The sequence below is a fragment of the Cololabis saira genome, unplaced genomic scaffold (assembly GCF_033807715.1).
Source record: "Cololabis saira isolate AMF1-May2022 unplaced genomic scaffold, fColSai1.1 scf025, whole genome shotgun sequence".
NCBI classification, from domain to species: Eukaryota; Metazoa; Chordata; class Actinopteri; order Beloniformes; family Belonidae; genus Cololabis; species Cololabis saira.
In genome coordinates this window covers 858,367-876,666 of record NW_026906189.1, presented here as the reverse complement: position 1 = coordinate 876,666, position 18,300 = coordinate 858,367, and positions in this window count along the sequence as shown.

Sequence of the window (18,300 nt, the reverse complement as noted above, 5' to 3'; positions counted from 1 at the left end):
CATTTTGAATTAGTTGTGTCATTTTGGCGAAATTTATGCCATTCCTTCGAAAGTTAATTCAGCCCGAACCGTAACGTGCCCCCAAGTGTGTTATACATCAAAATGTGCGTCTCCATCCTGCGACAACACGCATTACTTTTCTCTTTCAAAAGCGTTACCGTGGCGGCGCTAGACGCCAAAAAGCGCGCCCACCCTTCATCTGATTGTTTCGACAGAAAAAACTTTGTGCCTCAAGCCCCATAATACGGTTTGACGTACATGAACGAAAATCGGTACACACCTGTATCATGTCGCAACTAAAAGAAAAGTCTCTTGGCGCCATGGCCGAAACCGAACAGGAAGTCGGCCATTTTGAACATTCTGAATTAATTGCGTAATTTTGGAGCAATATATGCCATTCCTTCGAGAGTTAATTCAGCCCGAACCGTATCGTGAACCCAGATGTGTTATACATCAAAATGTGCGTCTCCATCCTGCGACTACACGCATTACTTTTCTCTTTCGAAAGTGTTACCGTGGCGACGCTAGACGCCAACAAGCGCACCCCCCCTTCATCTGATTGGTCCATATTTGATAGTTCTCCAAAAGTCACCAAATTTTACATGCAAGCCAGACTTGGCGATAAATTTGATATTTCTTGGTTTGCATTAATGGGCGTGGCCTAACTGCTCAACAGCGCCCCCTAGAATACTTTTATCTGCCATAACTTTTGAATGGTTTGACATAGGAAGTCGTGGGTGGTGTCATGGGATTCTGTAATGAGTCCTCAAGCTTCGTTGGCCTTAATTAGCCCCGCCCCTTCTTCTGATTGGTTGTCCCGATTTTCTGCTATAACTTTTGAATGGTTTGACATAAAGAGTCGTGGGTGGTGTCATGGGACTCGGTATTGAGTCCTTGACCATAATTGGCCTGAATTAGCCCCGCCCCTTCTTCTGATTGGTTGTCCCGATTTTCTGCCATAACTTTTGAATGGTTTGACATAGAGAGTCGTGGGTGGTGTCATCAGAGTCTGTAATGAGTCCTTGACCTTCATTTGCCTGAATTAGCCCCGCCCCTTCTTCTGATTGGTTGTTCCTTTTTTCTGCTATAACTTTTGAATGGTTTGACATAGAGAGTCGTGGGTGGTGTCATTTCTGATATGCTTATGGGGGGCGGTGGACGTGAGTGCGAGGGCCCGTTCATCGCTGCTTGCAGCTTTAATTAGGGCCCGAGCACCTTCAGTGCGAAGGCCCTATTGTATCTGTAGGAATTTTTATTAGGGCCCGAGCACTTGCAGTGCGAAGGCCCTATTGTATTTGCAGGAATTATTCTTCTTCTTCTTATTGTTCTGACAAAAGGAAGGCCTTTTTGCCCCCCTAAACGTGCCCAAAAAGTCACCAAATTTTGCATGCAAGCCAGGCCTGGCGAAAAATTTGATATTTAATGGTTTGCATTCACGGGCGTGGCAAAATGGCTCAACAGCGCCCCCTTGAAAACTTTGTGCCTCAAGCCCCACGATACGGTTTGACGTACAGGCACGAAAATCGGTACACACCTGTATCATGGCACAACTTAAAGAAAAGTCTCTTGGGGTCATGCCCGAAACCGAACAGGAAGTCGGCCATTTTGAATTAATTGTGTCATTTTGGCGAAATTTATGCCATTCCTTCGGCAGTTAATACGGCCCGAACCGTAATGTGCACCCAGGTGTGTTATACATCAAAATGTGCGTCTCCATCCTCCGACACCACGCATTACTTTTCTCTTTCAAAAGCGTTACCGTGGCGACACTAGACGCCAAAAAGCGCGCCCACCCTTCATCTGATTCGTTCAGACCGAAAAAACTTTGCGCCTCAAGCCCCATAATACGGTTTGACGTACATGAACGAAAATCGGTACACACCTGTATCATGTTGCAACTTAAAGAAAAGTCTCTTGGCGCCATGGCCGAAACCGAACAGGAAGTCGGCCATTTTGAACATTCTGAATTAATCGCGTAATTTTGGAGCAATATATGCCATTCCTTCGAGAATTAATACGGCCCGAACCGTATCATGAACCCAGATGTGTTATACATCAAAATGTGCGTCTCCATCCTGCGACTTCACGCATTACTTTTCTCTTTCAAAAGTGTTACCGTGGCGACGCTAGACGCCAACAAGCGCACCCCCCCTTCATCTGAGTGGTCCATATTTGATAGTTCCCCAAAAGGCACCAAATTTGGCATGCAAGCCAGGCCTGGCAATAAATTTGATATTTCATGGTTTGCATTAATGGGCGTGGCAAAATGGCTCAACAGCGCCCCCCGGAAAACTTTGTGCCTCAAGCCCCACAATACGGTTTGACGTACATGCACGAAAATCGCTACACACCTGTATCATGGCACAACTTAAAGAAAAGTCTCTTGGAGCCATGGCCGAAACCGAACAGGAAGTCGGCCATTTTGAATTAATTGTGTAATTTTGGCGCAATTTATGCCATTCCTTCGGCAATTAATACGGCCCGAACCGTAATGTGCACCCAGATGTGTTATACATCAAAATGTGCGTCTCCATCCTGCGACTACGCGCATTACTTTTCTCTTTCAAAAGTGTTACCGCGGCGATGCTAGATGCCAAAAGGCGCGCCCCCCCCTTCATGTGATTGGTCCATATTTGATAGTTCTCCAAAAGTCACCAAATTTTGCATGCAAGCCAGACTTGGCGATACATTTGATATTTCATGGTTTGCATTAATGGGCGTGGCCTAACGGCTCAACAGCGCCCCCTAGAATACTTTTCTCTGCCATAACTTTTGAATGGTTTGACATAGGAAGTTGTGGGTGGTGTCATGGGACTCTGTAATGAGTCCTTAAGCTTCGTTGGCCTTAATTAGCCCCGCCCCTTCTTCTGATTGGTTGTCCCGATTTTCTGCTATAACTTTGGAATGGTTTGACATAGGAAGTCGTGGGTGGTGTCATTTCAGATATGCTTATGGGGGGCGGTGGCCGTGAGTGCGAGGGCCCGTTCATCGCTGCTTGCAGCTTTAATTATTATTATTATTATTTTCCTGACAAAAGGAAGGCCTTTTTGCCCCCCTAAACGTGCCCAAAAAGTCACCAAATTTTGCACCCAAGTCAGGCCTGGCGAAAAATTTGATATTTAATGGTTTGCATTATTAGGCGTGGCAAAATGGCTCAACAGCGCCCCCTTGAAAACTTTGTGCCTCAAGCCCCACAATACGGTTTGACGTACATGCACAAAAATCGCTACACACCTGTATCAGTACACAACTTAAAGAAAAGTCTCTTGGCGTCATGTCGAGAAACCGAACAGGAAGTCGGCCATTTTGAATGAATCGTGTCATTTTGGCGAAATTTATGCCTTCCTTCGGCAGTTAATTCAGCCCGAACCGTAACGTGCACCCAGGTGTGTTATACATCAAAATGTGCGTCTCCATCCTCCGACACCACGCATTACTTTTCTCTTTGAAAAGCGTTACCGTGGCGACGCTAGACGCCAAAAAGCGTGCCCACCCTTCATCTGATTGGTTCAGACAGAAAAAACTTTGCGCCTCAAGCCCCATAATACGCTTTGACGTACATGAACGAAAATCGCTACACACCTGTATCATGTCGCAACTAAAAGAAAAGTCTCTTGGCGCCATGGCCGAAACCGAACAGGAAGTCGGCCATTTTGAACATTCTGAATTAATTGCGTAATTTTGGAGCAATATATGCCATTCCTTCGAGAGTTAATTCAGCCCGAACCGTATCGTGAACCCAGATGTGTTATACATCAAAATGTGCGTCTCCATCCTGCGACTACACGCATTACTTTTCTCTTTCAAGAGTGTTACTGTGGCGACGCTAGACGCCAACAAGCGCACCCCCCCTTCATCTGATTGGTCCATATTTGATAGTTCCCCAAAAGGCACCAAATTTGGCATGCAAGCCAGGCCTGGCGATAAATTTTTATATTTCATTGTTTGCATTAATGGGCGTGGCAAAATGGCTCAACAGCGCCCCCCGGAAAACTTTGTGCCTCAAGCCCCACAATACGGTTTGACGTACATGCACGAAAATCGCTACACACCTGTATCATGGCACAACTTAAAGAAAAGTCTCTTGGGGTCATGCCCGAAACCGAACAGGATGTCGGCCATTTTGAATTAATCGTGTCATTTTGGCGAAATTTATGCCATTCCTTCGGCAGTTAATTCAGCCCGAACCGTAACGTGTCCCCAAGTGTGTTATACATCAAAATGTGCATCTCCATCCTGCGACTACGTGCATTACTTTTCTCTTTCAAAAGTGTTACAGTGGCGACGCTAGACGCCAAAAGGTGCGCCCCCCCTTCATCTGATTGGTCCATATTTGATAGTTCTCCAAAAGTCACCAAATTTTGCATGCAAGCCAGACTTGATATTTGATATTTCATGGTTTGCATTAATGGGCATGGCCTAACGGCTCAACAGCGCCCCCTAGAATACTTTTATCTGCCATAACTTTTGAATGGTTTGACATAGAGAGTCGTGGGTGGTGTCATGGGACTCTGTAATGAGTCCTCAAGCTTCGTTGGCCTTAATTAGCCCCGCCCCTTCTTCTGATTGGTTGTCCCTTTTTTCTGCTATAACTTTTGAAAGGTTTGACATAGGAAGTCGTGGGTGGTGTCATGGGACTCTGTAATGAGTCCTTAAGCTTCGTTAGCCTTAATTAGCCCCGCCCCTTCTTCTGATTGGTTGTCCCGATTTTCTGCTATAACTTTGGAATGGTTTGACATAGAGAGTCGTGGGTGGTGTAATCAGATTCTTTATGGAGCCCTTGACCTTCATTGGCCTGAATTAGCCCCGCCTCTTCTTCTGATTGGTTGTCCCTTTTTTCTGCTATAACTTTTAAATGGTTTGACATAGGAAGTCGTGGGTGGTGGCATGGGACTTTGTACTGAGTTCTTAAGCTTCGTTGGCCTTAATTAGCCCCGCCCCTTATTCTGATTGGTTGTCCCGATTTTCTGCTATAACTTTGGAATGGTTTAACATAGAGAGTCGTGGGTGTTGTCATCAGATTCTGTATGGAGTCCTTGACCTTCATTGGCCTGAATTAGCCCCGCCCCTTCTTGTCATTGGTTGTCCCTTTTTTCTGCTATTACTTTTTAATGGTTTGACATAGGAAGTCGTGGGCTGTGTCATGGGACTCTGTAATGAGTTCTTAAGTTTCGTTGGCCTTAATTAGCCCCGCCCCTTCTTCTGATTGGTTGTCCCGATTTTCTGCTATAACTTTTGAATGGTTTGACATAGAGAGTCGTGGGTGGTGTCATGGGACTCTGTAATGACTTCTGAAGCTTCGTTGGCCTTAATTAGCCCCGCCCCTTTTTCTGATTGGTTGTCCCGATTTTCTGCTATAACTTTTGAATGGTTTGACCTAGAGAGTCGTGGGTGGTGTCATCAGAATCTGTATGGAGTCCTTGACCTTCATTGGCCTGAATTAGCCCCGCCCCTTCTTCTGATTGGTTGTCCCTTTTTTCTGCTATATCTTTTGAATGGTTTGATATAGGAAGTCATGGGTGGTGTCAATTCTGATATGCTTATGGGGGGCGGTGGCGGTGAGTGCGAGGGCCCGTTCATCGCTGCTTGCAGCTTTAATTATTATTATTATTATTTTCCTGACAAAGTGAAGGCCTTTTTGGCCCCCTTAACATGCCCAAAAAGTCACCAAATTTTGCACCCTAGTCAGGCCTGGCGAAAAATTTGATATTTAAAGGTTTGCATTAATGGGCGTGGCAAAATGGCTCAACAGCGCCCCCCAGAAAACTTTGTGCCTCAAGCCCCACGATACGATTTGACGTACATGCACGAAAATCAGTACACACCTGTATCATGGGACAACTTAAACAAAAGTCTCTTGGGGTCATGCCCGAAACCGAACAGGATGTCGGCCATTTTGAATTAGTCGTGTCATTTTGGCGAAATTTATGCCATTCCTTCGAAAGTTAATTCAGCCCGAACCGTAACGTGCCCCCAAGTGTGTTATACATCAAAATGTGCGTCTCCATCCTGCGACAACACGCATTACTTTTCTCTTTCAAAAGCGTTACCGTGGCGGCGCTAGACGCCAAAAAGCGCGCCCACCCTTCATCTGATTGGTTCAACAGAAAAAACTTTGTGCCTCAAGCCCCATAATACGGTTTGACGTACATGAACGAAAATCGGTACACACCTGTATCATGTCGCAACTAAAAGAAAAGTCTCTTGGCGCCATGGCCGAAACCGAACAGGAAGTCGGCCATTTTGAACATTCTGAATTAATTGCGTAATTTTGGAGCAATATATGCCATTCCTTCGAGAGTTAATTCAGCCCGAACCGTATCGTGAACCCAGATGTGTTATACATCAAAATGTGCGTCTCCATCCTGCGACTACACGCATTACTTTTCTCTTTCGAAAGTGTTACCGTAGTGACGCTAGACGCCAACAAGCGCACCCCCCCTTCATCTGATTGGTCCATATTTGATAGTTCCCCAAAAGGCACCAAATTTGGCATGCAAGCCAGGCCTGGCGATAAATTTGATATTTCATGGTTTGCATTAATGGGCGTGGCAAAATGGCTCAACAGCGCCCCCCGGAAAACTTTGTGCCTCAAGCCCCACAATACGGTTTGACGTACATGCATGAAAATCGATACACACCTGTATCATGTCGCAACTTAAAGAAAAGTCTCTTGGAGCCATGGCCGAAACCGAACAGGAAGTCAGCCATTTTGAATTAATTGTGTAATTTTGGCGCAATTTATGCCATTCCTTCGGCAGTTAATTCAGCCCGAACCGTAACGTGCACCCAGGTGTGTTATACACCAAAATGTGCGTCTCCATCGTGCGACACCACGCATTACTTTTCTCTTTCAAAAGTGTTACCGTGGCGACGCTAGACGCGAAAAAGCGCACCCACCCTTCATCTGATTGGTCCATATTTGATAGTTCTCCAAAAGTCACCAAAATTTGCATGCAAGCCAGGCCTGGCGATAAATGTGATATTTCATGGTTTCCATTAATGGGCGTGGCCTAACGGCTCAACAGCGCCCCCTAGAATACTTTTCTCTGCCATAACTTTTGAATGGTTTCACATAGAGAGTCGTGGGTGGTGTCATGGGACTCTGTAATGAGTCCTTAAGCTTCGTTGGCCTTAATTAGCCCCGCCCCTTCTTCTGATTGGTTGTCCCGATTTTCTGCTATAACTTTTGAATGGTTTGACATAGAGAGTCGTGGGTGGTGTCATCAGATTCTTTATGGAGTCCTTGACCTTCATTGGCCTGAATTAGCCCCGCCCCTTCTTCTGATTGGTTGTCCTTTTTTTTATAATAAAATTGCCGCGAGCCGCCAGTCGCTCTCGCGCTGACTCCCGCTTCCTGATTCAAACGTCTGCCGGCCCCGCCCCCTGACCAATCAGTGGCGAGTAGGGTGATGGCGGCCCCGCCCCCCGACCAATCAGTGGCGAGTAGGGTGATGACGGCGCCGCCCCCCGACCAATCAGTGGCGAGTAGGGTGATGACGGCCCCGCCCCCCGACCAATCAGCTCCCTGTAATGTGGTGACTTCAGAAATATTCCCGGCTCAGCCCGGTTACAACCTTGGCAGAATGGTTACAGAAAAAAGTAATAATTTAAATAGTAGGGTCTTACTAATATTTATAACTTACAAATATTTAAAAAATTAGGAAAAAAAAAGTTCCAGGCATTTTATCGCTATGTTGGTCTGTCCTAAGCCAGTAGGTCAAATAAAAGGAATAGCTGAGACTTAGCTCAGCCAGATTATTGCGGTCTTTGCTGCCAGAGGTCGAGAGTTCAAGCCTGGCTTGATATGCCAAAATTTTTGTCAGCAATTTTTGTGGTTTTTTTACATCAAAATGTTCGTCTCTGTCCTGTGACGACGCACATTTCTTTTCTCTTTCCCCTTCTTCTGATTGGTTGTCCCGATTTTCTGCCATAACTTTTGAATTTGAGTGGAGTTTGCGTGCGCAGCTCCCGCGGGGGGAGGGGCTGATGTTCAGCGCGGCCGCCATCTTGGTCAAGGCGCCGCATTGACTGCCTGAGAACGTCGGGCGTGGCCGCCATCTTGGATCGGTATCGCTTTAACTCTAGAGCGTTCACTTCTATTGTGGAAGGAGGTGTCTGCATAAGTAAAATAACTATAACTCACTTGATTTTCAACCGATTTTCACGCGGTTCGCTTTGTTACAAACGGCAGACATGTAGCTATGATACAGGATGCTTGATGTACGTTAAATATGCAAGCTTTCATGCTAAAATACGTTCTGCAGGTAGTCACACTTCAGGTATACACACACACACACACACACACACACACACACACATATATATATATATATATACACACACACACACACACACACACACACACACACACACACACACACACACAATATACAAATACAGTATAGCATATTAATGAATGTATTAATATATTTGAATAACAGACATAACAAGCTTAAAAACAAAAAACATAACGGATGACAGCATACAATTGTCATAATGGAGAAAAAAAAGAAACATTTGGAAGGAGTGTGTGTGTGAGGAATTGTATATTAGTGTTATAAATTGAAATTATATAATAATGCAATCGCTATGATATATAATTTTACAATATAATACAGTCAAAAATATATGAAATGAAGCAACATACAATGCAATAATACAATATGCTATATTACTGGGTACGCTAATATGAAATAACAACATGTAATATAATATGGTATAATAGATTAATATAATATCATACATTCTGGACCATGAGATACAGCTGTACTGTATGATCGTCGTTCATTTGAGTGATCAGATTTTTTTTTTCATGGTTTGCATTAATGGGCGTGTCCTCACGGCTCAACAGCGCCCCCTAGAATACTTTTTTCTGCCATAACTTTTGAAAGGTTTGACATAGAGAGTCGTGGGTGGTGTCATGGGACTCGGCATTGAGTCCTTGACCATAATTGGTGACAATTAGCCCAGTCCCTTTTTCTGATTGGTTGTCCCTATTTTCTGCTATAACTTTTGAATGTTTTGACATAGAGAGTCGTGGGTGGTGTCATGGGACTCTGTAATGAGTCCTTGATCTTCTTTGCCCTGAATTAGCCCCGCCCCTTCTTCTGACTGGTCGTCCCTTTTTTCTGCTATAACTTTTGAAGGGTTTGACATAGGAAGTCGTGGGTGGTGTCATTTCTGATATGCTTATGGGGGACGGTTGACGTGAGTGCGAGGGCCCGTTCATTGCTGCTTGCAGCTTTAATTATTATTATTATTATTATTCTCGCCGTAAATAAATTGCCTTTTTGGAGGCCTTAAAATGCTGGAAAACTCACCAAATTTTGCACACGCTTCCAGAGTCGCGTAAAATTACGTATTTTATGGGCGACAGGCATGGGTCCACAAGAATGGGCTCTATAGCGCCACCTATTTTATGTTTTTTGACGAGCCCCACAATATGGTTTGACTTACAGCAATGACCTTTATGTGTGTATTATATTAGACAAAGAGCTACAAAAAAGTCTTTTGGACCCATGCTCTAAGTTACACAGGAAGTCCGTCATTTTGAACAGAAAATGTCATTTTTTATGAATTCTGATCATTTCTAGGCCTCGTACTTTAACGAACTCCTCCTAGAGATTTTATCAGATTGGCTCACAACTTGGTTTGTACAATCTAGACACATGGCCGACGCTAAATTGCGAAGCTTTTAAGTTTTTACCAGGGGGCTTGACCGTAGTCATTCGGCGAAGTTTGAGGTCATTTTTAAGCATCGCCATGAAACATCAATTGGCTGTAATTCAGCAATACATGATTTGATGTGGTTGAAAACGTATGTGCATGATTGTAGGCTGAGCCTGAAGACATATGTGGTGGAATATTCAGGATCGGTTGTAGCGCCACCTGTTGGCACCAGGAATTGTCATGTCTTCTAGTATGCATCTGTGCTCCAAGCGAGATGAGATTAATGATCTCAAAGTTGGTCAGATAATAGGTAAGACATTGACGATGAGTGACAGAGAAAACTGTACGTTCTTATCGAAGGGCGTGGCCGTTAGAGGTAGTAAACTTTCGGTGTCTTGCCATGAACATAAAAGTTGTTGTAACTTAAACATAATTGGTCAGAATTAACCCAAAATCAATACATGTAATCAGGCTTCCATTCTGAACAAGTGGATATGACAATCTTGGATGAACTCCATAGCGCCACCTTTTGGTCAGGTATACATTTTTCATCAAATTATGTGCTGTCATTGCTGTTTCATTCACCCAATCACAATGAAATCGACACATATTATTGTCATAAGCGTCCTTATTAACTGTGTTGAGTATCGTGGTCATAACTTGAAGGGAACTGCCATTTTACGTCACTCTGAATTTTTTGGTAAAATAATAATTTAAAATCATAGGCTTGGTCTTAAGACAATAAAATGGCAGTTTCAGATAGCTTACAACAGGATTAAAAAATCATACGCTGGTACATATCGCTTTTGAGGAACTTTGTAACTCTCTTTTTCCAAAAATGTATTCATATACAATTAAATCATATCTTTGTCATGCCATGTCCAATTAACTTCGTAAACTTCGTAAAAACATTGTTTACTGTGATGTGAAAATATATTTTGTGCGTACAACGCGGGATTTCTAATCAATATTTATTTAAATCCATTGGATTTAAAGCAAACTGGCTCTGTGTGCCGGCCAGCTTCTGCAGCGGAGCGGAGGCCGAGGGGGAGGGAGGAGGGGGGGAGCGGGGGGACGTTGTTGCGTGCTCAGCGTGGTGACGTCACTCACACGACATGAAACCTCGTGTTTTCACGAGCCCGACTCCATGGTCCCGAATCTGTAAGTATTTTTTGTTGTGTGCATAATTGTAGAGTAGTCTTAAGACATCTATGGTGTAATAATCCTGTGGAATAGTTTTCACCGATGTATTTCGGCGGCGCATGTCTGCTTACAGACATGCCCAGCTCGCTTTGTTCCTCTCTACCGAGACAGAGACCACTTAAATAAAACCACACTGATTTTGAGTCAAACCCGTCTTTTTACATTCAATTTTTATACAGAAAATAATTACAGTGCATGTATTACACCTTATTGCACAGCAGCTTTGCAATTTTATTATATTATTATCGGCTTTCAGCCGAGATCTGGTCGGGACCGCACAGCGCCGCGGAGGAGGTGCATTCAGGGACCGGTCGGAATTCTAAAATTACAGATTATCCTACTGGTGCGTTCAGGGACAACTGGAATTTACTGTATTTGGCGAGAATTGCTTCATTTGCTTAAAAATGATTTAAAGGTGACCTATTATGGCATGTAATGTATATTTTAAACAGGCATTGAATGTCTTAAAAACAAGCTTTTGAATGTTTTTTCTACATAAATGAGAAATTCAGCCTCTGGGCCATGTCTTTATTTTTACCGTTTCTAACCTTCTCTATGAGGGATTCTGAGGGGAGGGGGGGCTATGTTAATGAGGCTCTGTGCTGATTGGCTGCCTGAATGACGTGTAGCAGGGGAGCTTTAAGCCTGAATCACAGTTGTGTGTCAATAATGTATTAGGCCTTTGAGTTATTTATCTCAAAATTAATAGATTTCCTTAACAAAATTTATATTTTAATAAGTATCAGTAATTAAATTAACTTTTCAAGAAAGATAGACTCATATGTCCTTTCATTTTTGAAAACCATTTTGAAATACATTTTATCTATAATGGAAGTGTCACCCTCATAAAGCCATTTATGCATACTATACCAATGATTTATATTTATTTTAGATTTATATTATACCAAAACTGATAGACATTAAATTTTGAATTTGGTACAAAATTGCGATTCGTTGGTTACCCCACATGACGGGTGGTCGGCCCAAATGATGAGAAACAGCAGACAGTTTGATTTGAGACAAATTTAAAGACAAATATTAAAGAATCAGCATAACTATGTCATTGTATGTTCCTATGTTTTTCATAATAGGTCCCCTTTAAAGAGGGATAACCTTCATTTATAGTTAGAAGGAGAACCATGAACATTTTCAATATTTTTTGCAAGACGTGGAACCACATTTATAAAGAAATCATGGAATTTATTAGCAATTTGTGTATGCTCTGTTATCTTATGCACCATCCTGAAATGTAGACTGGGCTGGAATAGATGATTTTTTTTCTTGTTGAGTAATTCTTTCAATATTATCCATAGATCATTTATTTATTTTCTAATAAGGTGGTTGTATTTATTCCTATAATTTTTGTATGTAGCACAATTTAAAGGACTAGGACTTTGTAAATGCCTTTTATGAAGCTTGTTTTTCTTTAAAGCAGATTTCCTAAGTTCTATAGTAAACCATGGTTTGTTAAGGTTTTCAGAGCTTCCTTTATCGTCCTTTATCGGTACACACCTGTATCATAGCACAACTTAAAAAAAAGTCTCCTGGCGCCATGGCCGAAACCCTACAGGAAGTCGGCCAGTTTGAATTAATCATGTAATTTTGGCGCAATTTATGCCATCCCTTCAGCCGCTTTTTCGCCCGAACCGTAACGTGCACCCAGGTGTGTTATACATCGAAATGTGCGTCTCCATCCTGCAATAACGTGCATAACTTTTCTCAGTCAAAAGCGTTACCGTGGCGATGATAGACGCCAAAAAGCGCGCCCCCACTTCATCTGATTGGTCCATACAGATAAAACTTTGTGCCTCAAGTCCCACAATACGGTTTGACGTACATGCACGAAAATCGGTACACACCTGTATCATGTCGCAACTTAAAGGAAAGTTTCTTGGCGCCATGGCCGAAACCGAACAGGAAGTCAGCCATTTTGAACATTTTGAATTAATCGTGTAATTTTGGCGCAATTTATGCCATTTCTTCGGTCATTAATACGGCCCGAACCGTAACGTGCACCCAGGTGTGTTATACATCAAAACGTGCGTCTCCATCCTCCGACACCACGCATTACTTTTCTCTTTCAAAAGCATTACCGTGGCGACGCTAGACGGCAAAAAGCGCGCCCACCCTTCATCTGATTGGTTCAGACAGAAAAAACGTTGCGCCTCAAGCCCCATAATACGGTTTGACGTACATGAACGAAAATTGGTACACACCTGTATCATGTCGCAACTTAAAGAAAAGCCCGGCCTGTCGATACATTTGATATTTCATGGTTTGCATTAATGGGCGTGGCCTAACGGCTCAACAGCGCCCACTAGAATACTTTTCTTTGCCATAACTTTTGAAAGGTTTGACATAAAGAGTCGTGGGTGGTGTCATGGGACTCGGTATTGAGTCCTTGACCATAATTGGCGAAGATTAGCCCCGCCCCTTCTTCTGATTGGTTGTCCCTATTTCCTGCTATAACATTTGAATGTTTTGACATAGAGAGTCGTGGGTGGTGTCATGGGACTCTGTAATGAGTCCTTGAGCTTCTTTGGCCTTAATTAGCCCCGCCCCTTCTTCTGATTGGTTGTCCCGATTTTCTGCTATAACTTTTGAATGGTTTGACATAGGAAGTCGTGGGTGGTGTCATTTCTGATATGCTTATGGGGGGCGGTGGCCGTGAGTGCGAGGGCCCGTTCATCGCTGCTTGCAGCTTTAATTATTATTATTATTATTATTATTCTCGCCGTAAATAAATTGCCTTTTTGGAGGCCTTAAAATGCTCCAAAACTCACCAAATTTTGCACACGCTTCCAGAGTCGCGTAAAATTACGTATTTTATGGGCGACAGGCACGGGTCCACAAGAATGGGCTCTATAGCGCCACCTATTTTATGTTTTTTGACGAGCCCCACAATATGGTTTGACTTACAGCAATGACCTTTATGTGTGTATTATATTAGACAAAGAGCTACAAAAAAGTCTTTTGGACCCATGGTCTAAGTTACACAGGAAGTCCGGCATTTTGAACAGAAAATGTCATTTTTCATGAATTCTGATCATTTCTAGGCCTCGTACTTTAACGAACTCCTCCTAGAGATTTTATCGAATTGGCTCACAACTTGGTTTGTACAATCTAGACACATGGCCGACGCTAAATTGCGAAGCTTTTAAGTTTCTGCCAGAAGGCGTGACCGTAGTGATCCGGCGAAGTTTGAGGTCATTTTTAAGCTTCGCCATCAAACATCAATTGGCTGTAATTCAGCAATACATGATTTGATGTGGTTGAAAACGTATGTGCATGATTGTAGGTTGAGCCTGAACCCATCTATGGTGGAATATTCAGGATCGGTTGTAGCGCCACCTGTTGGCACCAGGAATTGTCATGTCTTCTAGTTTGCATCTGTGCTCCAAACGAGATCAGTTTCTTGATCTCAAAGTTGGTGAGATAATAGGTAAGGCATTGACGATGAGTGACAGAGAAAACTGTAAGTTTGTGTCAAAGGGCGTCGCTGTCAGAGGTTGTCAAATTTTGGGGTCTCGCCATGAACATAAAAGTTGTTGTAACTTAAACATAATTGGTCAGAATGAACCCAAATTCAATACATTTAATCGGGCTTGCATTCTGAACAAGTGGATATGACAATCTTGGATGAACTCCATAGCGCCACCTTTTGGTCAGGTATACATTTTTCATCAAATTATGTGCTTTAGTTGCTGTTTGGTTTATCCAATCTTAATGAAATTGACACATTTGATTGGCAGTAGGTTCCTTGTTGACTGTGTCGCGTATCGTGGTTATTTCTTGAAAGGAATTGGCATTTTTATGTCACTCTGTATTTCTGGAAAAATATTAATTAAAAATCAAAGATTTTGTGTAAGGAAAATCAAATGACAGTTTCAGATAGCTTACAACAGGAGTAAAAAATCATACACTGTAACATATTGTTTTTGAAAAACTTGGTCACTCTAAAAATTAAAAAAATGAACTAATAACGTAAAAAGCTATGTCTTTGTCAATAAATGTCATTGACATATGGGACTTCATAAGTATATTGTTTACTGTATTTTGAAAATGTCCTGTGATTTTGATAAACCTAATCATTAGACGTGATTTTAAATGAATATTTATGTGTGATCAGACTGTGTGTCAGTCAGATCCAGCAGGACTGAGAAGCTGAGAAGACTGCTGCAGCAGCACTGGGAGGGGAGGGGTTGAGCTCCCGCGGGGGGAAGGTGGGGGGGATGAGTGCAGTTTGGAATGCGCGCGCAGCTCCCCGGGGGAGGGGGGGTGGGGCGCGGCCGCCATCTTGGACCGGGCGCCGATCGATGCGGCCGCCATCTTGGACAGGGCATTATTTGCGTCTTAGTGCATCATTTCTACTGAGCAAGGTTTCTCCCGGACTACAATCATTCATAACTCTCAGACTCTTTACCCGATTTCCACACAGTTTGGTTTGTACAAACGGCAGAGATGTAGTTATGATACAGGATGCTGTCACACGTTAAAAATACGTACATTTATTCTGAAAGGAAATAAGTTTGATTGTTTATTTGAATTTATTTTAAGAGGAGAGGGGTGTGTTGTTGTATTTATATATATATATATATATATATATATATATATATATATATATATATATATATATATATATATATATATATATTTATTTATTTATTTATTTATTTAGTTGAGAGTGAGAGTGACCTCATGCAAATATCTGAGATTAATTCCAATATCTGCTCAACAAACCACTTGCTCAGAAGTTGTTGTCTGTGTTTTGAAATATGTATACACTGTTGACATCCCACTTGCATTGGTTGTCGCTGTCTTGCCTGTCTCACTCATTGTTTTTTTTTTGTTTGAGTCATTTTTCTTTCTTTTCTATTATTATCATAGCCTGTAATTCCTGTATATAATCGAATTGAATCAATGTATTTTACAATTAGCTTTGATGTACAATAATTGTCATTAAAACCGATAATATTCCTATTTGTTTTAATTGAAATGAGAGAAAAACATTTAATTTTATTAAAATAGAAAAATAATATTTATAGCTTATAGGCTATAAAAATAATGTTCATTAAAGCAGTATATAAATACCATGTTATAGCTATCTGTTTCTGGTTATTTTCATATAAAAGTACGTTTTTCAATGTTTATAATTATTCACAAGTATGCAGTGTTATAACTACATCTCTGACGTTCATAACAAACTAAACTGTTAGAAAATCTTTAAAGGGGGACCTATTATGAAAAACACGTGTTTTCTTGTTTTAACATATTTAAAGTGGTCTCCCCTCTACGACGGAGTATTAGGGCCAAACTAAGACAAAAAAATGGAAATTACGAGAATAAAGTCATAATAATACCAGAATAAAGTCGTAATATTTTGAGAATAAAGTTGTAATATTTTGAGAATAAAGTCGTAACATTACGAGAATAAAGTCGTAAAATTACGAGAATAAAGACATAATATTACCAGAATAAAGTCGTAATATTTTGAAAATAAAGTTGTAATATTTTGAGAATAAAGTCGTAATATTATATTATAAATATATAAATATTACTTCACAAGATGCTCAATATTCCTCATTTTAACACAGGGAGAATACTGCTCTTCCTGTTAGAGTTCTCATAAATTACGACTTTATTCTCATAAATTACGACTTTATTCTCGTAATATTACGACTTTATTCTCGTAGTGTTATGACTTTATTCTCGTAATATTACGACTTTATTCTCGTAATGTTACGACTTTATTCTCGTAATATTACATTATTCTCGTAATATTATGACTTTATTCTCATAATATTACGACATTATTCTCATAATATTACGACTTTATTCTATTACGACTTTATTCTCGTAATTTTACGACTTTATTCTCATTATATTATGACTTTATTCTCGTAATTTCCTATATTTTTTTTTGTCTTAGTTTGGCCCTAATACTCCGTGGTACCCCTCAGCCTGCCAACACAGAAAAGATGAAATCCCTATGAAAATCTGCAAGATCTGCTCGCCCCCACCCTTACAGAGTCCCCCAGTGTCACGTGGTTTCTGTGAGCCGTTAAGATTGGTGCATTTTCTTTACGTCACCAAAATGCACACCACCCCTCGGTCTCCTCCGCTGCTGAAACCACGCCCACCACCAGCTCTGCCGCTCGAGCTGCAGCCATTATTACAAGCAGGGGCTGTTTCCACAGCGAGGGAGAGTTAAAATGAGGTTTTGCCTCAACAAGGCGGTGCCGAGAGGGAGAGAGAAAAAAAAGGCGCTGGAGGAAGACACGGTCAAATGTCAAAAATTGGTTGATTTATTCAGCCCCCTCCACAGCAAAGATGCGTCCGCACGTAAGTTGCAGTTCACTTTCAGGCTACACAGTGTAAATATGCAGCCTATAAACCCTGGCCGTTAAATAAAAATAAGGATTGAGATTTTAAAATTATTGATTTATAAGACACTTTATTATAATCAGTACTCGAGTTGAGGGGGGATGAGGGGGATTTCCCCCCTGAAATAAAAACGGTCCAAATCATCCCCCTGTAATACTGCCATCACCCCTTTCCATCCCTTATGTCATTTCATCAATGAATGATGTGGTTTTACTGCTATTTCAACATTTAGAGTCATCACCAGAAAAATAACACCAGAAAAATAATTTATTTGACAATTTTCACCTGTTTCAAGTAAATGTTCACTTGAAATAAGTAGAAAAATCTGCCAATGGGACAAGATTTATCTTCTCATTACAAGCAAAACAATCTTGTTCCACATGCAGATTTTTCTACTTATTACAAGTGAAAATCTACTTGAAACAGTTGAAAATTGTTGTTTTTTCCAGTGATGAGTCTTGTTTTAAGTGTAATGAGATTTTTTTACTAAAATGAGACATTTTAACTAGAAATAAGACAAATATTCTTGTTAAGATTTAGAGTTTTTGCAGTGATCCATTTTACTTATCCTGTGAAGGACAGAGTCATATTGATAAGTTCAGAAAAGTGTTTTTATTGTTGTGTTTTGATGTATTTGATGTAAGCCCAGTGGATATTTAAAGCTTACAGAAGGCTGCATTTAACTGCTGCTATGTCATTCCTGCAGTATTTCTGCAGGTGTTTTGGTCACTGCTATTATTTGTAATATATTATATTATTTGTAATCAGCACAATTATCTGTCCCCATATGATAAAATCCACCATCCCCCCTGATTTCTTTTTTTTTTACAACTCGAGTACTGATTTTAATTATTTACTGATTTTGAAATTATTTATTTGGGCAACAAATGGGATAGCCTATAATCATTCAATTAGTATGTATATAAATACAAGGCCAAATCAAGTGAGACAAAGGCTACACTATCTTCCTGTATGAACTATACGTGTATGAAAAAACACTGTAAGCATATTGGCTGTTCAAAGGTGGTGATGGTGATGACA